The sequence below is a fragment of the Mercenaria mercenaria genome, chromosome 3 (genome assembly GCF_021730395.1).
Source record: "Mercenaria mercenaria strain notata chromosome 3, MADL_Memer_1, whole genome shotgun sequence".
Lineage (NCBI taxonomy): Eukaryota > Metazoa > Mollusca > Bivalvia > Venerida > Veneridae > Mercenaria > Mercenaria mercenaria.
This window is the reverse complement of record NC_069363.1, coordinates 46,564,285-46,589,338: the sequence shown is the minus strand read 5'-3', so window position 1 is coordinate 46,589,338 and position 25,054 is coordinate 46,564,285. Positions and strand designations below refer to the sequence as shown.

Genomic DNA, 25,054 nt, shown 5'->3' with positions numbered 1-25,054 from the left:
ACCTGTTCAAAAGAAATTGTGGACAGATGATGATGGATGAATGGTGACAAGGTGATCACAAAAGCTCACCCTGTCACTATGTGACAGATGAGCTAAAAAATACCTTGTCTGATATTATTTGCCTGATTGCATCCTCTGCTTTAAAAAAGATTCTTACAGATTTGATTTGCATATGAAAACAAAGATACTATGACTATCATTTGCTCAACAGAATGTTAAAATGACAAAAGAATGTTCATGCATGTACCTATCTGATCTAAGTGCCAAATTACATTTTTCTCCCAGATTCCATTGTATGTATTATCCCTCAATATCGGATACAATGCCATCAGTGTCCCAGTCAGTTGCAGAGTTTCTGTGTCAGTTCGCCTGCCTCCATAGGTATCTATCATGGAGTCCATAGATAGTCATACAATCCTTTTTCTCTTCATGTCTACCTCTTTGACCATGCAGTTCTGGAGGCTTTATACCAATAAAAGAAATTGTTCTTTGTTTCATATAAAATTCAGCTACTTCAGAACAATTTTGTTACAGTTTCGAGATTTTCACTCCGTCGTAGACCTATTTTCCACAAGATATCCATACATTTGCTTCAAGAAAACGAAAAGAAAAAGGGGTGTTGAATAGTATGCAGTGAAATGCAAGTCAACTGAAGTCAGGTACCCTCATTTTGCCGCATTTCAGAAAGCGGTCCGCAGAATAAACACCCTACTTTTGTTTTCAAGTAAACAACTCGAAAACATGCGAATATGAGCACGAAAAGTGTCCTATTTTATGTAGTCTAAGAATTCATCCCACAAGTGAGATAATGCCCATTTGGCCCCTGATTTACACGCATATGCGCGAAAAATGGAAAAATTCGGATTTATTTGTTAGGGACTTCTTTCGACTACACCACGGAAGCACATTTTGGACCGAATTACTGCATTATGACCTGGAGGTTTTCAATAACCACTGAGATGGAATAGATAAAACAGATGTCGTGCTGAAATTGCTTGAAGGTCCAACTACTGCAGGAGATGGCACTGGACTCATTGCTTGCTGCATGACTCCCGAAATTTCCAGTGGAATAAGTTCTATTTAATCTGTGTCATCATGCTGTATAAAGGGAGATATTTTTAACAGTATAAATTATGTTCAGTTTCAGATACCTGTTATTTAAGTGCTTACATTCAGTTTGTTCTAATATATCACATTTTGAAAATTCAGCAAAAAACGGACCAGGAAAAGAGATATTTTAGCTCTTTTCAGAGCATTTTAAATACCTCACGTACATGTATAAATATGCAAACAATTATATGTGCAAATATGCATAACTACCATAAGTAGGATATTTGTGGCCAAATATGCACAACCACCTTAAAGTATATACTGTATGAAAATACTTACTAAATGAAGATGACATGTGAACAGACAGGCAGATTACATATGCATGGGTTGGAACACTCACAATGCTGTAGGAATGTCTCTTGCTCTCAAGACTAAAATTAGAAATAAACCTAAACGGGAAAAAACTGCCACAAATGGTTATACTAAAAGCTTGCTTTAATAAGAATAAATGCAGAAGTGAGCTAAAGCGACTATATACAAAGAAAAAAAGGGTCTGCTTGTTTTGATAAAGTCTGAAACTGAAAAAAAAATCCTCCCCGTTTCCCGACAGATCTCGAATCTGAAATAAATGAAATCCTGCCCAAGTATGATCTTCCAAGTTTAACACACATTAGTTGCCTGGGCGGGGATGTACCTGAAAAAAGAAGAAAAAATCCACAATCCCCGATTCCCATCTCACTCAACAAAGGAACAACTATCATCTAGCAACCCGCCGGCGCAGTTTGGGTAGAAAAGTTACCCCCACACGCTCCCACCTTGCCGGATATATTGGCACCGGAATCCTCGATGGTCACGTTAGCAGTTTTGGGTCAACAGTTAAGGGATCTGTCACCCTTTGGGAAAATCTGCAAGAATATTCTGCCCTTCGAAATGTTCAGCTGAACATACAGTTGCGTCTTAGGCAGACCTTGAAACTGGAAAGAAAAAAATCCTGCTAACTCGTACAGTTTCCCCCCGGCAGGTCTTGACGCTGAAAGAAAATCCTGCCGACTGTTAATTGGACAGAACAAACAGTGGGTTGTCTAGGCAAGGTATGGGACCTGAAAGAAATAAAATCCTAACAACCCCTGATTCCCATCTCAATAAACCAAGAGAAACAACCTTCATCCGGATTCCTCGATGGTACCGTTGGCAGGTTCGATCAATAGTTTAGGGATCTGTTAAGCCTTGGCAGCTATAACAAAATGCAACTCTGCCAATCTTTTGAAGCAACATCTCCTCAACAGTCTGGAAGATTGGCAGAAAAAGAAACAAGTGCACCGCAATGCAGAGCAATATACGCCCAAAAGTATGACATTTGACCCCCAAGTATGACCTTTACTTTGAAGTAAGTCATCCTAAACATGCGCTCTGCACATAATCTTGATATGTTGAACATTTGTGCCAAGTTTCTTTAAAATCTCTCAAGCAGTTCAAGACTTACAGAGCAGACACGAAACAAAGTCATATGACCTTTGAACCCTAAGTGTGACATTGACCTTGAAGCAGGCAATACAAAATACGCGCTCTGCACATCAAGTTTCTTCAAAATCTTTCAAGGGGTTCAAGAGTTACAGAACGGACACGAAATTGCTAACATATGAACAGACAGACAGATGGACAGACAGACACAGGCGTCATAACATAATGTCCCTTATGCTCACTCTGACCAATTCGTAGAAGGCAGCTATTCTTTTAACCTACATCAAATTACTTAAAAAATCAAGCATTTGTTAGTTTACAAATATCAAGAGACAATTTAATGCAAAATTGCTTAACCAAGTCAAGCATCTCATACTCATTTGACCATGTGCCCCAGTTTTTGACTATTGAAATTTTGTAGACTGTTCCAACAGACTTGATAAGATTTAATTAGATTATCTTAAAATTTGGCTTCTGCATTTTTAAGCTCAGCCAATGACCCAGATCTGGCCAAGGAATCTTAATAATAATTTCTTTAAAATGAACTTTCTGACAGACTTCAAGGTTAGGCAGAAAATGCCTTCTCTATAGTGTAAACAGGGTATTGCTATAATTCTACCTTGTGACCAAGTTTATGATTGAGATGACCCAATTTCTACCTTGACAATTTTCCTGAAGACAAACTATTACAGGCCTCAGGTAGGTAAAGGAAGAATGTATCGTCTATAGTTATATAGGTAGTTTGGAGCTACTGACCTAGCTTATACCCAAATTACCATCTCTCTTAACCTACAAGAACAACCTTTATCTAAACACTGTCATTGCAGAATTTTAGACTGGTTACTTCAACACAACTTCATATTGCATATATATAAGCACCAGAATCCTTGATGGCACTGATTGCTGGCTACATCAACAGTTAAGGGATCTGTTTTGAACCCAAGATAACCAAGTTCCTATCTTAATCTCTTAAAACCAAACCTTCTGACATGCTTCAAGTAGGTAAGGCATAGAATACCTCTTCTATAGAGTTAATAACAAGGGCTTTCTCAATCGACATTGTAACAGACTTCTGGACTTAGATGACCAGTTACTACTTTGAATTACATTTTTAAAAGACCTCATGTAGGTTAGGAGAAAGTAACTAGTTTCTCCACTCCAGTTCTGTAAAAACTGGACCTTATGACCTAGCTTACACCTTGATTCCCATCTTTCTTAACCCACAGGAACAACCTTTATCTAAACCCTTCCGGCGCAGGATTGTAGACCAGTTGCTCTAACACAGCTCCATTTTTAAAGGATATATAAACACCGGAATCCTCAAAGGTACCAATTGCGCTAGATCAACAGTTTTAAAGGGGTCTGCTGGACCCCAAAATAACCCAAGTTCCTATCTTAATCTCTTAAAACCAAACCTTCTGACATGCTTCAAGTAGGTTAGGCAGTGAATACCTCTTCTATAGAGTTAATAACAAGGGCTTTCTCAGTCGACATTGTAACAGACTTCTGGACTTAGATGACCAGTTACTACTTTGAATTACATTTTTAAAAGACCTCATGTAGGTTAGGAGAAAGTAACTGGTTTCTCAGTTCTGTAATAACTGGACCTTATGACCTAGCTTACACCCTGATTCCCATCTTTCTTAACCCACAGGAACAACCTTTATCTAAACCCTTCCGGCGCAGGATTGTAGACCAGCTGCTCTAACACGGCTCCATTTTACGGATATATAAACACCGGAATCCTCAATGGTACCAATTGCAGGCTAGATCAACAGTTAAGGGATCTGCTGGACCCAAGATAACCAAGTTCCTATCTTAATCTCTTAAAACCAAACCTTCTGACATGCTTCAAGTAGGTTAGGCAGAGAATACCTCTTATACAGAGTTAACAAGGGCTTTCTCAATTGACATGGTAACAAACATTTCGGCTTAAATGACCAATTACTACTTTGAATTACATTTTTTAAAAATCTCATGTTGGTTAGGAGAAAGTAACTAGTTTCTCCACTCTAGTTATGTAATAACTGGACCTTATGACCTAACTTACACCCTGATTCCCATCTTTCTTTATCCACAGGAACAACCTTTATCTAAACCCTTCCAGCACAGGATTGTAGACCAGATGGTCTAACACGGCTCTATTTTGATGATACATAAGCACAAGAATCCTCAATGGTACCAATTGCAGGCTAGATCAACAGTTAAGGGATCTGTTTTGAACTCAAGATAACCAAGTTCCTATCTTAATCTCTTAAAACCAAACCCTCTTCTATAGTGTTGACAAGGGCTTTCTCAATTGACATAGTAACAGACATTTCGGCTTAGATGACCAATTACTACTTTGAATTACATTTTTAAAAGACCTCATGTAGGTTAGGAGAAAGTAACTAGTTTCTCCACTCCCGTTCTGTAATAACTGGACCTTATGACCTACTTACACCCTGATTCCCAACTTTCTTAACCCACAGGAAACAACCTTTATCTAAACCCTTCCGGCGCAGGGTTGGGAGACCAAATTGCTCTAACACGGCTCCATTTTACGGATATATAAACACCGAATCCTCAATGGTACCAATTGCAGGCTAGATCAACAGTAAGGGATCTCTGGACCCAAGATAACCAAGTTCCTATCTTAATCTCTTAAAACCAAACCTTTTGACATGCTTCAAGTTTGGTTGGGAGAGAATACCTTATACAGAGTTAACAAGGGCTTTCTCAATTAACATGGTAACAAACATTTCGGCTTAAATGACCAATTACTACTTTGAATTACATTTTTTAAAAATCTCATGTTGGTTAGGAGAAAGTAACTAGTTTCTCCACTCTAGTTATGTAATAACTGGACCTTATGACCTAACTTACACCCTGATTCCCATCTTTCTTTATCCACAGGAACAACCTTTATCTAAACCCTTCCAGCACAGGATTGTAGACCAGATGGTCTAACACGGCTCTATTTTGATGATACATAAGCACCAGAATCCTCAATGGTACCAATTGCAGGCTAGATCAACAGTTAAGGGATCTGTTTTGAACCCAAGATAACCAAGTTCCTATCTTAATCTCTTAAAACCAAACCCTCTTCTATAGTGTTGACAAGGGCTTTCTCAATTGACATAGTAACAGACATTTCGGCTTAGATGACCAATTACTACTTTGAATTACATTTCTAAAAGACTTCATGTAGGTTAGGAGAGAGTAACTTGTTTCTCCGCTCCAGTTCTGTAATAACTGGACCTTATGACCTAGCTTACTCCCCGATTCCCATCTTTCTTAACCCACAGGAACAACCTTTATCTAAACCCTTCCGGCACAGGATTGTAGACCAGTTGCTCTAACTAGGCTCCATTTTACGGATATATAAGCACCGGAATCCTCAATGGTACCAATTGCAGGCTAGATCAACAGTTAAGGGATCTGCTGGACCCAAGATAACCAAGTTCCTATCTTAATCTCTTAAAACCAAACCTTCTGACATGCTTCAAGTAGGTTAGGCAGAGAATACCTCTTCTATAGAGTTAACAAGGGCTTTCTCAATCGACATGGTAACAAACATTTCGACTTAAATGACCAATTACTACTTTGAATTACATTTTTTAAAAACCTCATGTAGGTTAGGAGAAAGTAACTAGTTTCTCCACTCTAGTTATGTAATAACTGGACCTTATGACCTAGCTAGCTTACACCCTGATTCCCATCTTTCTTTATCCACAGGAACAACCTTTATCTAAACCCTTCCAGCACAGGATTGTAGACCAGATGGTCTAACACGGCTCTATTTTGATGATACATAAGCACCAGAATCCTCAATGGTACCAATTGCAGGCTAGATCAACAGTTAAGGGATCTGTTTTGAACTCAAGATAACCAAGTTCCTATCTTAATCTCTTAAAACCAAACCTTCTGACATGCTTCAAGTAGGTTAGGCAGAGAATACCTCTTCTATAGTGTTGACAAGGGCTTTCTCAATCGACATGGTAACAGACATTTCGGCTTAGATGACCAATTACTACTTTGAATTACATTTTTAAAAGACCTCATGTAGGTTAGGAGAAAGTAACTTGTTTCTCCGCTCCAGTTCTGTAATAACAGGACCTTATGACCTAGCTTACTCCCTGATTCCCATCTTTCTTAACCCACAGGAACAACCTTTATCTAAACCCTTCCGGCACAGGATTGTAGACCAGTTGCTCTAACTAGGCTCCATTTTACGGATATATAAGCACCGGAATCCTCAATGGTACCAATTGCAGGCTAGATCAACAGTTAAGGGATCTGTTTTAAACCCAAGATAACCAAGTTCCTATCTTAATCTCTTAAAACCAAACCTTCTGACATGCTTCAAGTAGGTTAGGCAGAGAATACCTCTTCTATAGTGTTGACAAGGGCTTTCTCAATTGACACAGTAACAGACATTTCGGCTTAGATGACCAGTTACTTCTTTGAATTACATTTTTTAAAAACCTCATGTAGGTTAGGAGAAAGTAACTAGTTTCTCCACTCCAGTTCTGTAATAACTGGACCTTATGACCTAGCTTACTCCCTGATTCCCATCTTTCTTAACCCACAGGAACAACCTTTATCTAAACCCTTCCAGCACAGGATTGTAGACCAGTTGCTCTAACTAGGCTCCATTTTACGGATATATAAGCACCGGAATCCTCAATGGTACCAATTGCAGGCTAGATCAACAGTTAAGGGATCAGTTGGACCCAAGATAACCAAGTTCCTAGTATTACCTAAATCTTAATTTCTTTCAAACTTTCTGACAGGCTTCAAGTAGGTTAGGCAGAAAATGCATCCTCTATAGTGTTAACAAGGGTTTTCTATGATTTGACCTTGTGACCAAGTCTAGGACTCAGATTACCAAATTTCTACCTTGACTATTTTCTTACAGACGAACTATGACAGGCCTCAGGGAGTTTAGGGAAAAAACGTTTTAAGTTGTACGAAAAGAGCTGAAGACAATCATGATGTATGAAAACTAGTGCAGTTCCAGGAGGCTGTATACTTGTGGCTTTACCTATTAGATATTTATCAATGTTTTTTAATAAACAGAAGTCACAGAACATGCCAATGTGTTTAACACATTTTATCAACTTTAGCACATTCCCTTAACCTTATTGCCACTGTTTTTGTCTTCATAATAAAATGATTCCTTAAACAGACATTGCAACTGGTTTTACCTAGATTATTAATCCAATATATTAAAAAAAACAAGAGCACCGCCTTGCGGGTGCTGACGCTCATCTGATTTTTTTTTTTATAATAGAAATATTGTCCTACCCATGATTTTCTAAGTCTACAAAGGGCCATCATTCTTGCAAAAAGCAGGATAGAGTTATGTTTCTTGATGTACAGTGTCCACTTATGATGGTGAAAAACTGTTGCAAGTTTTAAAGCAATAGCTTTGATAGTTTATGAGAAAAGTTGACTTAAACATAATATTCAACCAAGAAAATGATTTTTCTAAGTCCAAAAGGGGCAATAATTATTGCAAAAAGCAGGATGGAGTTATGTTGCTTGCTGTACAGGGGCAGCTTATGATGGTGAAAAACAGTTTTCAAGTTTTAAAGCAATAGCTTTGATAGTTTTTAAAAGAAAAAGTTGACCTAAAAAATAAAACTTTAAACCAAGAATTGATATTTTCTAAGTCCAAAAGGGGGCCATTAAATCTTGCAAAAAGCAGGATGGAGTTATGTTTCTTTCTGTACAGGGTCAGCTTATGATGGTGAACAAGTGTTGCAAGTTTTAAAGGAATAGCTTTTATAGTTTAGGATAAAAGCTGACCTAAACATAAAACTTAACCAAAGAAAACTGATTTTCTAAGTCCAAAAGGGGCAATAATTCTTGCAAAAAGCAAGATGGAGTTATGTTTCTTGATGTACAGGATCAGCTTATGATGGTGAACAAGTATTCCAAGTTTCAAAGCAATAGCTTTGATAGTTTAAGAGAAAAGCTGACCTAAACATAAAACTTAACCAGGCAACGCCGACGCCGACAACCGCTCAAGTGATGAAAATAACTCTTTTTTTTTTCAAAAAATCAGATGAGCTAAAAACAATTCATTTTAAAGAGATCTTAAAGGTTTGACTTTTTAATAGACAAGAATGTATACCAACTTGATGATCTTTGTTTGTTTTTGTTGTTTCTTTTTAATAGGATGGAAATTGCAGCTGGAATCAAGTATATAATTTACTGAGATAGGCTAACTGATACACTGCAAAAATATATGCTCTGAGGGAAATGAATTTTCAAATTCTGACTAATTCCAGCAATAACTCTGAAGATTCAAGTCTAAACAGACTGGCTATACAGTGAATAATGAAGGTAGTGTATGCTCCTGAGAAAAATATGTTACAACAAAAATATTGATGTTAAAAAGCTGGCCATAAATACTAATTTTGAACTGTGTCAAATACTTAAATGATACATGTACCTCTTTATTAGGTAAACTTACAGGCTTGAAATGGTGTCTTAAGATAATTATTCAACATAAAGACTTAACATTAAGTAACCTTAAGACCTTGAAATTTGTCAATCATAATTAATGCAAGCTAAAGGCTGTGCCACTGTGTTCTTTCCATTAAGACCCATGCTCACTCATACAACTACACACACCTTATAATTCAACTATTCTACAATACTTTGCATTATTACCAGATAATATCTTGTCAATGTGTTCGGAACAACATATTTTTAAACGAGACAATGCTACTTATATTCTATGATAATAAAACAACTGTGCCAAATCTAAAAAAAAAAAAAAAAAAAAAAAAAAAAAAATAAATTTTTTTCACTATGTTTTAAATTACATTGCCAATTTTCAGTAATTAATGGTACTCTTACTGCACCACCACAAAAAAAATCCCCAAGGATCCGATTGGAACTGCCATGCACAAAATTTTTAACAACTGTGACTTTCAGTATCAAAGAATAGTGTTTCTACCCCAAAACTTCATTCCCTTCCGACATGTACAGAAATTTTAGACATTAATATAAAAATACAACACAGTATAAATTCTAATGAACAGCAACCTACAGTTCACTCTGATATCAAACAATTCAAGGGCCATAACTCTTGATTCATCTCGTTATTAGTCTTGATATTAACAATCTGACAAAGTTTTGATAAAATTGAATAAAAAGTTAGAGAGTGCACAAATATTACGGATACTGCCTCCTCCACCACACATCCCGCATCCTGAGTGAGACCAATAGCACACCTTTAAAATTTAAAATGTATAACTTCTTGCTGGACTAGAATTTTAATAAATTTGCACTTTTAAAAAATATTTTTAACTAATGTTCCCCGACAACTTCTTCTGTAAACATTGTTAAATTATAAGATACGGTATATTATTCGAGAACTACCAACTTGAAGCAGATTTAAACAAATTCTATAGAAAGGATTCACACAATTAAGCTTAATTTCTTTGCAATATTCCCTGCTGTGTTTTTGTAAGACTGACCATTATATTTTAAGAACATAATATTTCCATCTTTCTTTAAAGTCATTATCCCCACCCCACAATTGCATAGTATACAAACACTTGCCCCATTTAGCATTTGTATAATTCAAACCTCAAAATTCAAATTCACAAATACCTTAAGTTTTCATAAGACCAACTCACTATTAGGTTTGAAGATTTTTGTTCAAATATAGGTAGACATTGTTAAAAACTATTTAAAGACTGAAAGACTTGGATTTAGAAAGAGATTACTGGTATATAATACAGCCAGATGAATGAAGGAAAGATAGCTAGATAGATAAAGAAAACACCTTGGCTAGCATCATGGGAATACCTACTATTAGTAGTGCCATGGGATAGCTAGATAAATGTATCTGAAAGCTTGGTGTGTGTAATAGCGCGACAAATTAGCAACATAGGAGAATAACGCAAGATAGAATAGAAGAAAACACCTTGCTAGCATCAAGGGAAAACCTACTATAGTAGTGCCATGGATAGCTAGATAAATTATCTGAAAGCATGGTGGGTGTAATTAGCGAACACTTTAGCAACAAAGGAAAGAGAGCTAGATGATAATTGAGAAAACAACCCTTGGCTAGCTTCATGGAATACCTACTATTTAGTAGTGCCATTGATAGCTAATAAAATGTGTCTGAAAGCTTGGTGGGTGTAATACGCCACTTTAGCAACAAGAAAGATAGCTAGATAGATCAAGAAAAACACCCCTTGGCTATAGCATCATCGGGAATACCTACTATTAGTAGTGCCATGGGTTGCTAGATAAATGTTAACTGAAAGGCTTGGTGGGTGTAAAAGCGACACTTTAGCAACATAGGAAAGATAGCTAGATAGGTAAAGAAAACACCTTGGCTAGCATCATGGGGAAACCTACTATTAGTTAGCGGCCATGGGAATAGCTAGATGTAATGAAAGCTTGGTGGGAATAATAGCGACACGATATAGTCCCCAAAGGCAAATATCGCAGATATATAAAGAAAACACCTAGGCTACGCCTCACGGAAAACCATACTATTCGTATGCCATGGATAGGTGCTACTAGCTGTAAAAAATACACGCATTGGTGGGTGTCCTCAGCGACACTAAAGCCCAAGCCAGAATCACGATCGATACCCGACCACAACCCTAACACGCAACCACGTGGAAAACCAACAACTAGAAGAAGTGGCCAAGGGATACTATCACGCTTAGCACCACACACCTCAGGGTGAGACCACGATCCCCAAACCCCACCCCGGAACGATAGCTAAAACACCTAGGCTATCAACATGGGAAAACCAACAATTATACGCCATAGGGATAGCTAATAGATGAATAAGAAACCTTGGTGGGTGTAATAGCGACACTTTAGCAACAAGGGAAAATAGCTAGATAGTAAAGAAAACACCTATGCTAGCATCATGGGAAAACCTACTATTAGTAGCGCCATGATAGCTAGCTAGATGTATAGTATAAAAGCTTAGGTGGGTGTAATAGCAACACATTAGTGGTAAATGTCGGAAAGGATCGCCAGCCATAGCTAAAGTAACACAGCCCATTGGCTCGCATCATGGGAAATACCTACTATTAGTAGCTCCTGGGATAGCTAATAGATGTGTAATATACAAGACTTGGGGGTAACAAGCAAGAGTAAAGAACTCCCAAACCCACAGTCCTTCATATTTTTCTATCATGCAGACTCAGTTTGTGTAAACATATTTACTGCAAACTAACTCACGCAACTACCCTTTGGCTGATAAGTACCCAAATAAATCCAACAGTGCAATAGCATAATCCCCATACTGTACTTAAGTGGCTTTTACTCTTCTGATCAGCAATATCGTGATACTGATTCATAAAAACTAGTTTGCATTTTAGAACAGGTTAAATGAATTAAAAAACAATTACTAATATCTGGCCATAGCTTGCATCTCCTTTTTAACCAAATATAATAGAATAAAGCATACAACATTTCAATATGCCACAAGCATTTGTGCAATGTTATTAACTAAGAAAGAGATCCTTAAAGATCCCACAATGATCTTGTCCTTGTACTAACAGCTAAATTATTATGTATGAAAAAACATTTTTTCAATATATTCTACAGAATAGCAGAGATATAACTATCTTTATGTTTGCTGATAGCATTGGAAGGAGTGAAATATTAGGTTTCTCATTGTATCATGAACTATGTACCTGTAATTACACCAATTAGGGAGAAAGTCCAATCATAAAAAAAAACATTCCAGCCGCATATTCCCTAAGTTAAATAATGAGAAGACAAATTGTCCAAATGTATTCTTTCAAATATTGTAGATTGTGGTCATAATTCTTGCTAAAGGTTTTTGCCTGTGAAGAATAAAATTATAATCTATCTATTTTGATTCTTTTTAATCCAAACTGTAAACAACCCTACTTCCCAAAACAAAATGCTGTTTTAAATTCTATGCATGTACGTTTCTTCCAGTAAATGCCCTGTTGCATCTATCATTTTAATGATAACACATTACTTTTCATAAAATGGGGCATGGTAAATATAAAGTTGTTTCAATATCAACCTTAAATAGACTAATTTTTAAATATTCATTTTCAACAGATATGTATGCAATCCAAAAGTAACCAAATTCAGTTCTAAATTATCCTATTCAAATAATACTTCTTTTCAAAATATTGTATATTACATCAATACTATTGTAATTAAACATTACAACTCATTGAACTATTCACCAATTATGACAAGTAATTTCTAAAGTAGCAGTGACATATTAGCTTCAGTGAAAATCAGTGGCACAAACCTTTCTCAAAGTGAGTGTGGTACAAACTGATGCAAAGGACTCAGTTTCAATGGTTACATGTCACCCTAACTCCAAAAAACCAAGCAAATGTTCAATGTTTGGTGTATAGTTTCTTTTAAAATCATTTACTTGCTTTAAAACAGTGATAATTATACCTGGAACAAGAAAAAACAACAACAATTTATTTGACTTCTAAATATGACCTTGACTCTGGTCTGGCAAGACTGTTATCTTGTAATGAGGAGTATTTTATTCTTTAAGTTTTCATTCAGTCTAATTACTCAGCTACTCCATGAAGGATATAAACATTATTAAGACCCAAGTTTTGAAAAATCAGAGTATAGCACAAATCCAACACTTGGTCGTAAACTTTGAAGAAACAGAAATGACATTAACTGTTTCTGATTTGCATAGTAAATTTAGCTAGGCAAAACATGAAACCTCAAAACAGTTATACCCCCTTACACAGACTGAACAATGTTAAATCTACTTGAAGACCTTGCTGCTTTATGTTACAAAATAAATTCACTTGCAGACCTTGCTGCTTTATGTTTTACAAATAATTCACTTGCAGTACCTTTCTGCTTAATGTATAAAAATAAAATCACTTGAAGACCTTGCAGCTTTAATGTTACAAAATAAATTCACTTAAAGACCTTGCCACATTATGTTACAAAATAAATTCTCTTAAAGACCTTAATTCACTTAAAGACCTTGCTGCTTTATGTTACAAAATAAATTCACTTGCCATTGTAGGTTACAAATAATCTTACTGTGTGTAACACAAATTAAACAAAAATTTTAGAAGTAATTCATGTGACAAAAAATCTAATCCTGCCACTGTTTTACAACATTACTATTTCAACTAGTCCGTCCACTGTTTTACAAAGCAATTTTGAATTTGATATTCATTTACTGTACTTTAGTACTGTAACAATACAATTCATTCAACATTCACGTTCACAGTATTTTACAACATAAGTCGTTCAAACATTCATAAGTCAATTAATCCAACATTCATTCACTGTATTTCATAAACCGTTACATGAACGATTCATTTACTATGTTTACATGATAATTAAATTAATTAGTACAGCATTTTTGAGGTATATCCAGTGAAATGACAGAAAACATTTTTTTTTATGATATATCATCTTTGAAAACCTAAAATTCAGAATCTATAACCTACATGTTGCCCCATTTTAAAACAAAAATTCAATAGCTGAAATTAAACCTTATCTAACCATGTCCATCCCTATTTTTTGAAATTTAGATAAAAAATATTAAAAAATACAGCACGCGCAACTATAAAAAAATTGCTGTGCTCCAAATTAGATATTTTTTTTTATCTTTTTTTTTTTTTTTTTAGTGCAAACCAAACACTACTGTAGATTAAAGTGATAATGACTGAGATTTAAACCAATGCAACAAAAAAAAAAAAAATATATATATATATAAAAATTGTCCACTAATTACACAGGTAAAAATGTTAATGTAGGGATAATTTGATGGGCTGGTCGGAGCAACAGAGAAAAATACTGCTCAAAGCAACGTCCTTGGCCAAAACTGCCATAAAATACTCTGATATGGTAGTTTTCTGAAACCATTGCCAGCATTTCTTTGCATTATCCTACCATATCACTAAAAATATGTATTAATATATAAATTAAAATTGGTAGTTTTAAGCTTTCAAGAACCAGTAGCAGTACTATCACTATGATAATAGATAAACTGAACCCCACTCAACCTACCCACAGTCTAAAACCCAATACTAATATGATTAAATAAAACAATACAATAAATAAACAAAAATGGTTGAAACCGTCCCTAACACTTCAAAATATAAAAATGCCAGTTAACTTACAAGTTAAGGAATTTTCACTAAACTTGGCTTAACTTGCTAACATTTTCATGTGCAAAGCATAATGACATGGTAGTGTAATATCCCTAAGACCTACAAGTTTGACATGACAGAAAAAAAAGTATACTACACGCCATGAAGCTGCCAGTCCTCTATATAAGACCAAAAAAGCCAAAAATTTCTGGGCAGTATAATTACAGCAGTATCTCGTCAAGCATTCCAGGACCGATGACTCACAAAATTTCTTCTAACACTCAATGACTAAAACTCATTCATACAAACAGTGGCAGTTAACACCTTATGCTACCTTATCACCCTAATCTTCCCTGAAATTTAAGTCCAAAATAAATGAAATCTGGCCAATAATGTTCCTAAAATGTGGTGATATGGTAGTTTACTGAAACCAACAGCCATTTTTGTTTATGCCACATCCTACCATATCCCTAACAGTTGAAATTATAACTAAATGCCAAGAAGTAAACGCTTTTCTATCGGTAACCCAGTAGCTGTTACTCTTGGATATTCTCTAAACCAGCCTGGCTGCAAGCATTAAACAAAGTAAATGAAAAGTAGTTTCTTACAGTATATTGTGCTTTTTAAAAGAACATTGGCAACACCTTTCATTCAACATAAATACATGTATTACATACACCTTAAAATAATATCAGTGTCTTCACACTTAGGAGAAAAGCGTATGCTTTAAATAGGGTGTCTACCCTATTATATATACACTGGATGAAAAATTGCCAGTAAAAATGTATATTAGGTGCAACAAACCAATAACTGATTCCTTAAATTATAACAGTGGCGACACTTTTTATACTGAGACTCAGTGGCCGATACCTATAAAACGGGACATCCTAGAATTAACTGTACTCCTTATCTAAACCAAATTAACACAGCTTTACTCACTATGTAATGGAAATACAGATCAGAAAATACCATGAAAGATATTGAGGTCATGAAATAACTTTTATTATTATTTATAAAGCATGGAACTTATCCTACATTACACCCTTTTTGTGCCCCCGCCCCTCCCCAATGTCAAATACAATTGTATTATTACAACACTATACTGCTTAACACACATATAACCATTGTTGATTGCTTAAAATCCGTCATGCTAAATCTATCTTATATACTTGGTTGATTAAATTTAAGAATTGCAAAACAAAAGGGTAATATTGTATTTGTTTGTTAATTTTACTTCTAATGGAGTAGTATTCCCAAAATAAAATTTTTGTCCTACAAATCAAAAATCTTGCAATGTCTGTAAAAAAATCCTTAACATACAGCAAATAAGCAAATGTTAATCATAGCAAGTACATAAGACTAAATATCTGCAAGAATCCTAAAGCCTGAAACTTGTAAATGTACAGAATTTAATATTTGCAAAGAACCGTACTAATTTAACAGAAAACATTGATTTTGAATAATCAAAGGCAGTAACTCTAGAAATACTATTCTTACCGTCACGGCTTCGAATTCTACCAAGACAAATAACAGGGATAATCTTTTATAAAGTGTACGGATTAAGTGAAAGGTATGTGAATACAGTATGCCATATTCCTCCTGTAAATTGCTTGCAAGATGACTGAAAAAAAAACCCCTGAAGTTTTTTAATTATTTAAGACCATAAACTCCGAAGATACAGGTCCAAACTGACTGTATAAGTAGAAACTTCATCAACTTAAAAGACCTTTTCAATTCTGGGTCTGAGCATTTAAACCAAAGCTCTGATCACATGACCAATTGGCCGTATATTAACAACATTAATTAAATGTATGCAAAGACCATTTACCAGTTTTAAACTATTTATGAAATGGATACTTCATAAATTAAAGACTTTTTTCTGCCATCTTTCTGAAATCAGCCTAATCTTAGGGGATATAACCTTCGAATACTATCTGTCAAGGTTTAGTATTAAGTGATACATCTCTGTAAGTTTTGGTTGATTTGTTTGTTTTGGTTTAACCGCCGTTTTTCAAACAGTATTTTCAGTCATGAAACGGCAGTAAGTATGGTTGAGGCCATTTGTTTGCCCCCCTCGCTCCAATCCAACCTTTACAGTCAATTAAGCCTAAACATTGAACTAGAATATTTACCTAAGTTGTGTTCACAAAATTTTGCAAATATCCTGGAAAAGGTTTCATAAACCAGTTCCAGCTGGGGATATGCAAATGACAAACTATCCTCTAAAATGTAAGACCTGGAATGTTACCACTAGTAATAAGTACCAGTATTTCGTATGCCTTATCCTATGGATGACAACTGTCCATTAAAAATGCGTTTAATACAATACAGCGGAACCAGAAGCCAGTGTCTCTCCTGAGCTTTTTCAGTAATTTTTTAAAGATGAACCATACTTTTTTCAACAGTATGGCTAATTAAGACCCTACAAAGAATTAACCACTTAATATAGGACCAGTATCATCTTAAACAAACTAACACAATTTCATTCTTGCAATTAAGCATGGAAAATTTGCTGTTGCAGAAACATGAACCAGTTTAACCAGTCTTTTAAAATGGGTAAATTTTGCTGTTGCAGAAACATGAACCAGTTTAACCAGTCTTTTAAAATGGGTAATTATTTTGCTGTTGCAGAAACATGAACCAGTTTAACCAGTCTTCACATATCCCTTATTCAGTTTTACAGTACTTTCAGAAAAATAGGATCCAGTCCATCCTGGGAACTGGAAATTTTTTTGTCACAGTTTAAGTAATGAATTATTTATTTTTCCACCTAAAATTAGTAATAGCATAATATAATCTAAAAAGACATGCATTCCTTTAACTCTGTACTAGCTGTAAAATAAGCTGAAAGGACAAATCTGTAATGTCTACACCACAAACTATTATAAATGCCTGGAAATGTCCTTTAATATACAATGTAATAACCAGTACTGTAGCTAGTATTTTGCTGTCGCACATAATCACCCACTTGAGGAAACAGACCAAACCCTCCATATACCTTTTCAATATCCTTAACATTTGTGTAAAGTTTTATTGTAATCCACTGAAATGTTCAAAAATTTAATGTCAAGTAGAGATAGAAGTACCCTTGTGTGTGACCTGGCATACAAGCTACTGACCTGAATAATTTACATGACATTGCCTAACATTTACGGAATCTTTACATAGTTGATACACAATTAAAAATACTTTGAGCAGACAAAACTATTTACATACAACAGAGTGATTAATTTGAATACAATTGGACTGCTACACTATACTTAATTTGACCTGACCTTTATGAATGAGGAAGAAGACGGACAAGCAAAGTGTAGGATGCGTGCTGGAACAGTGCAAGTGCATGGGAAGGATGCAAGGGGAGGATGTCACTTACTCATCATGAGTACCAAGTCAGATTTAAGTAGACTGGGCTAAGCAGATTCTAGATGTTATAATTCCACCAGAACCTTAGAAAATAAGAAAATGTTTACTGGAAAGTGTACATACAGATGCAAAAAGCCTGCCTGCCCCCTTTTAAGATGTATTAACATTTGAATATTATTCGAAAATGTATTATAAACAAAAACAAAAAAAAAAACAAAAAAAACAAGGGCATTTCCAAATTGTTGTGGTTTTGTCTACAAAAGTACATCTTATGAGCAAAATTTTATTAAGCTTATTAGATATTTTAAATCCAAATCAACCTGTTTTTTAATTTATATGGTTTTGCACAGTGAGCATAACGATCTGTTCCCAAATAAGAAAATTATGCTTTTTTACAGGATACACTTACTGATAAAGCCTAAAAAATGTGTTCTAGTTAATACAATGGCTTTTAAACAATAACTTTGTTAATTCCTAAAAATTTAATTGACCTATGACCTTACACAATCTAACCTGACTTTTTATGGGATCCTAACTGGCTCAGACTAACAATATTTCCCTAATCCCCAATTAAGACAATGACTGTTTTAATTGATATTTACTGTAGAGCCAAACAATCAGCTCACAATTAGATAGTACTGGGGGTTCCGGAATTAACTCAAATGCTTTTAGACAAAACGGTTCCAGAAATAATCATATCAGGACCACAACCACTGAGGGGGTAATGGACTACACAAGTTTTTTCAGAGATTTCTGGGTTAGAGCCAAAATAACTTTTTCTGAACTTTAAGAGAATATTGGTTCAAATCACTGCAAATTTTTCTAAGCTAATGGTTCAGAATGTAAAATGGTTTTCATAAGAAACTTTTCAGAGAATACTGGTTTTAGAGCCAAAGATATTTTTCTGAAATTTTAAGAATACTGACCAAATCAACTACAAATTTTAGAATGATGTGGTTCATCATTGGTAAAACTGTTTCTTTCACATAAAATTTCCAGACATACTGGTTAGGAAGCCAAACCAAGCTTTTCAGAATTCTGTTTTTTAAAATACTGGTCAAAATTAACTGCATTTTTTTATGATGATTAAGTTCATGAATGTAAAATGGGTTGGGGGGGGGGGCTTGTCATACAGCTTTTCGAGGATACTGGTTTAGCAGCCAAACACTTTGTGAAAGTTTAAATTAAGAGAATACAAGTTTCCTCCAATTCATTCCATATTAGATGATGATTGTTCAAATGTAAAATGAATTTCCCATGTACAATTTTTTGAAAATTAAATAGGTTACAGCCAACAAGCTTAGAGAAACACTGGTCCAAATCAACTGCAAACAATCGGATGCTGATAGTTCAGAATGTAAAATGTTTTTTTTCTCATCTAACTTTCAAACAATACTGGTTTCGAGCCAAACAAGCTTTTTTCAGAACATTTTTAAAAATTGGTACAAATTAAATGCAAATTTAAGATGATTTTTATAAAATGAATATTTTTTTCTTGTGCAACTTCCCAGAGACTAAACTGTTTACACCAAACGAGGTTTGTGAATCACTTTATAAATACTGGTCCAAATAAATAGCTAGCAAATGTAGATGCTGATTGTTCAGAATGTAAACTGATTATCCCATTCACTTCAGAGGAAACTGGTTCATAGCCAACAAGCTTTTCAGAACATTTTGGAGAATATGGTTCAAATTAATTGTAAAATTTATATCTGATGGTTTAGAACAAATTGGTTTTTCCTATGTAAATTTAAGGGGATATTGATTCAGAGCCGAACAAGCTTTTTAGTGCCAAACAACCTTTTCAGAAAATTATTGCCGACCAATGGTTCACAGTTAACTACACTCAAATTTAGCTGTTAATTGTTTAGAAAGAAAAATCCTAATTTCCATTACATATCCATGGCTAAAATATTCAGCTAGGAATACTGTCCCTTGATAACTTGCTGTAATATAAGATTTATAAAGGATCCAGCAAAAACTGACTTGAGGCTGTATCAATAAAATACTAAGTTGAGATTGTATGTAATGTATCCAAGCAAGTTTAATCCTTTGAATCTTAGAAAATTACTAATACTTGTTAAAGATAGGCCAAGACAAGCCAGATCTAAAAGACTTTTTAAAATACTAAGGAATGTGTTTAAGACACATTCTGTCTTATTTTGTTTAAAATGAAGAAGAAGCTGTTAAGACAGTCTACTTTAATTTTTACAAGCTTCGCATACCAAAACTTTAAGTTGCAAAGACAAAGGATAGAGGCACAATTTTGTAAAAATGCAAAGTAGAGTTATAATAACTGAAACTAGTGCAAAGTATAATGTCAAGTCATATAGGAATGTGGACATGTTTGTGAAGTTTCTATCCATTACCAACAGTTGGTCCCGATTTTAACTCACATACCATATGCAAAAACGTAAACCCCAGAAGTGCTATGTTGCAAGGAGCATATTTTGTAAAAATGCAAAAAGAGTATGGCATCCTGTGCATAGTGGGCAAGTGATTGAAAGTTTCTATCCATTCACATTAGTGGGTACATGATAAAACAGTTTACCATGGTACATACGGTAAACATCCAAAATTCCAAAACTAACATTTGTAAAATTAGTAAACATGCAAAGCAGAGTTATGGAACCTAGTGCAAAAAGCATGTCAGATCATTGTAACCTGGACAAATAAGAGACAGTGATTACCATTATTTGGTATTGATATAACAATTTCCCCGGTACTTATGAAAACTTTAATCTCACATTGCTAACTAACTCCATGAGGTCAAATTTTTTTAAAAAATGCAAAGTAGAGTATGAACTTGTGTGCACAAGTCATAGCAATGGACAATAAAGAGACAGTAGATACCCATACTTGGTAATTGAGATAACAGTTTACCAGTACATACAAAAACTTACTTCAAATTGCTAACTCCAAAAAGTTGCAAATTTTGTAAAAAATGCGAAGTAGAGTTAATAAGAACCTGTGCGTAGCTGTAGATCATAAGTGGCAATTAAAGGCCAGGATTTCCCCCTTACTTTGGGCCCGGAACTTTACCGGTCAACAAAAACTTAACCCCCAAATTTCTAAATCTTAAAAGGGAAATTTGTAAAAATGCAAAGTAGGAGGAACCTGTGCAAAGCAGTCGAAATTTACAGTGGCAATTAAAAAAATGGTGATTCCATTTTTTGGGTTTTTAGTAATGTTTACCGGAAATCGGAAAAATCTCCCAAAATACTTACTTACGGTGGGGCAAATTTTTTAAAAATGCCAAAGAGAGTTAGGCCTGTGCAAACTGTCAGGCAAAGGACAATAAAAAACAGAGAGCTGTACAAGTGGTTTTTCTGTTCCCCTAAAAAATTAAAATAAATACTGATTGGAAAAAGGGGGGATTTTTTTAAACTGCAAATGGTTTTGGGAACCGTGCGGCAGTTCGTCACACAGTGGCAATTTTAATGACAGTGATTCCCTTCTTGGACGAGAAACGTTTATGGGACTCAAAAAATTTAACCTCAAATTGCTAAAATCTAAAAAAAGGAAATTTTGTAAAAATTCAAAATAGAGTTTTTGGAAACTGGCAAAAGCCGATCTTACATGGACAATTTAAAGGGGCAGTGATTACCCCAAAATTTGTTTGAAATAACGTTTACCAAGTAGGGAATCAAAAAAAAGCCCTCAAATTGCACAAATCCAAAAAGTTGCAATTTTGAAAAAATGGAAAAAAGTGTTTTGGAAAACAAGTGTTTTACTGTATCAATAAAAACTAACCCAAAAATGAGTTGGAAAAGGGCTTCTTTTTTAAAACTGAAAATAGGTTATGGAACCCGTGCAAAACATGTCAGATCACACAGGGCAATTGGAGATGGGTTTCCCTTATTTGATTGAGATAACTGTTTACCGGTTGAACTCGAAAAATTACTAAAAACTTTCTTGATGGGGCAAATTTTTTTAAAAAGGGGGTAGGTTATGGAACCTGTGCGAGCATGTCAGGCAATCAATAGACGAGATGCCCTACCAAAATGGTTTACTGTTCCCAAAAAATTAAACCCAAAACACGATTTTGGAAAAGGGGGAATTTTTTGTAAAATGCAAAGAGATGCCTGTGCAAGATGCAAACACCAATGGAAAATGACGTGCCTATTACTCGGGATTGGATCGTTTCTTGGACTACAAAACTTAACCTCAAATTTCAACTCGGGGCAATTTTGTAAAATTCAAAAAGGATGGCCTTGCGGCTGTCAGTCTTCAGGGACAATTTTGAGCAGTGTTACCATAATTTTTTTTAATAACAGTTTCCAAGAGGAATAAAAAAATTAAACCCCAAACCCACCCAAACCCAAAGTTTCAAATTTGTAAAAATTCAAAGTAGAGTTATGGAAACTGTGCGAAGCATGTCAGACCATCACAGTGGACAATAAAGAGACAGTGATTCCCATTACTTGGTATTGAGATAACAGTTTACTGGGTACATACAAAAACTTAACCTCAAATTGCTAACTATTATAACTTCAAAATAATGTAAATTTTGCAAAAATGCAAAGTAGAGTTTTGGAAACTGTGCGAAGCATGTCAGTTCATTTCAGTGGACAGGAGACAGTGATTCCCGTTACTTGGTATAGAGATAACTGTTTACCGAGTACATACAAAATCTTGACCTCAAACTGCTAACTCCAAAAAGGTGCAAATTTTGTAAAAATGCAAAGTAGAGTTATGGAACCTGTGCGAAGCATGTCAGATCATTACAGTGGACAATTAAGAGACAGTGATTACCATAATTTGGTATTGAGATAACAGTTTACCAGGTAGGTAATACAAAAACTTAACCTCAAATTGCTAACTAACTCCAAAATGTTGTAAATTTTGTAAAAATGCAAAGTGGAGTTATGGAAACTGTGCGAAGCATGTCACTTCATTTCAATGGACAGGAGACAGTGATTCCCATTACTTGTTATAGAGACAACAGTTTTCTGAGTACATACAAAATTATGACCTCAAGTTGCTAACTCTAAAAAGGTGCAAATTTTGTAAAAATGCAAAGTAGAGTTATGGAACCTGTGCGAAGCATGTCAGATCATTACAGTGGACATTTAAGAGACAGTGATTACCATAATTTGGTATTGAGATAACAGTTTACCTGAGGTAGGTAATACAAAAACTTAACCTCAAATTGCTAACTAACTCCAAAATGTTGTAAATTTTGCAAAAATGCAAAGTAGAGTTTTGGAAACTGTGCGAAGCATGTCAGTTCATTTCAATGGACAGGAGACAGTGATTCCCGTTACTTGGTATAGAGATAACAGTTTACTGAGTACATACAAAATCTTGACCTCAAACTGCTAACTCTAAAAAGGTGCAAATTTTGTAAAAATACAAAGTAGAGTTATGGAACCTGTGCGAAGCATGTCAGATCATTACAGTGGACAATTAAGAGACAGTGATTACCATAATTTGGTTTTGAGATAACAGTTTACCAGGTAGGTAATACAAAAACTTAACCTCAAATTGCTAACTAACTCCAAAATGTTGTAAATTTTGTAAAAATGCTAAGTATAAACTGTGCGAAGCATGTCAGTTCATTTCAATGGACAGGAGACGGTGATTCCCATTACTTGGTATAGAGATAACAGTTTACAGAGTACATACAAAATCTTGACCTCAAATTGCTAACTCTAAAAAGGTGCAAATTTTGTAAAAATGCAAAGTAGAGTTATATGGAACCTGTGCAATGCATGTCAGATCATTACAGGGGACAGAAGACTGTGATTCCCATTACTTGGCATTGAGATAACAGTTTACCGGGTACATACAAAAACTTAACCTCAAATTGCTAACTCTAAAAAGGTGCAAATCTTTTAAAAATGGAAAGTAAAGTCAACAGAAACCCGTGCAAAGCCTGTCAGATCATAGTTGACAACTGTGTGAAGTTTCACTTCATTCACATCACCCGTTGGTACCAATATATTAGCTTTCATTCAAAAACAGTCAAATATTGCCTTGTCAAACAAGAGGCATAATTTGTAAAAATGCAATGGAAAAGTTATGGAACCTGTGCAAAGGATATGAGAAATTTCAATCAACTCCCATTCTTGGGGTTATGAAATATAACAGCTTACATACAAAACCTAAAACCTAGCTTGACCAAAATTTGCAAAGTTGAACAAGGGGAATAATTTTATAAAAATGCAGAGTAGAGTTATGGAAATTTAACATAGCAGGTCAGATCATCACAGTGGGGAAGTGTGTGAAGTTTCAATCCATTCCAATTAGTAGGAACTGAGATACCAGCTTACATGAAAAAGGCTTTGGACAATAGCACTAATTCTTCTTTGAAAAATTCAGTTAAAAAGACATAATTCCATGCATATCAAAATAACGACTGGGACAAGCTCCACATGGACCTTTGAACCCAAAGTAGCAAACATTGGTAACCATACCACACTGGGGTGGATTGGTCAAGGGTTGGGAACTTGGGACTATGTCTGGCACTACCTGAATCAGACAAAGCAAATGACAATGGATTATACAGGAAACTGGTTCTAAGCCTAGCAAACCAATAAAACTTCTTAGGTTGACAACAAAATAGGCGGGAATTTTGTAAGAGAAGAGCAAATGAAATTTACCTGAAAAACCTCATCAAATTTACAAAGTAGAAACTCTAAACATTAAACGCTGTTAAACTGAAGCTTTGCTTAATTGACCTAACCATATTTCATTTATTTACCTTTCCTTTTCTTCGTTTTGTCTTCGTCATTGTACCTGCTACTGACACACCATCGTCCTTCTTCAGCTACTTACTGAATGAACACGAGTTCACCGATAGAAATGTCACGTGATCAACACCTCGCGCTGAACTAAACTGCATATATCATATGAATTCACTAGACATCACATGCTATGATGCTACGCAAGGATAACACTTTAACCGTACTATTATTATATTATTGTTGGGACCAGATATGACATGTGTCCATGTCCATGCCATTTGTTTTATTCAGTTTCTTAAGTTTGTTTTAGATCGTTTTTCCACTAGTGAGGTGGTTGCCGTTTTGTCTGCCGTTTTATTGAAAACTGTTGATTTTCTCATTTGTACCAGT

At 35.0% G+C, this 25,054-nt stretch overlaps 1 long non-coding RNA gene across 3 annotated transcripts in view; it reads right to left on the bottom strand.

Moving 5' to 3' along the window:
• The window catches only part of LOC123524954 (uncharacterized), a 34,812-nt gene extending 10,023 nt beyond the window's left edge, over nucleotides 1-24,789 (bottom strand). Inside the window, exons 1-4 of one of the 3 annotated variants that reach the window (XR_008370204.1) lie at nucleotides 24,682-24,789; nucleotides 1,390-1,481; nucleotides 935-1,098; nucleotides 248-455 (exon numbers count right to left, since the gene is read on the bottom strand). This is a non-coding gene — a long non-coding RNA (uncharacterized LOC123524954). Of the gene's footprint in view, nucleotides 1-247; nucleotides 1,099-1,389; nucleotides 1,482-24,681 lie in introns of all 3 variants that reach the window. The other 2 variants (XR_008370202.1, XR_008370203.1) reach the window with 2 other exon arrangements.
• Nucleotides 24,790-25,054: the final 265 nt, after the last annotated feature.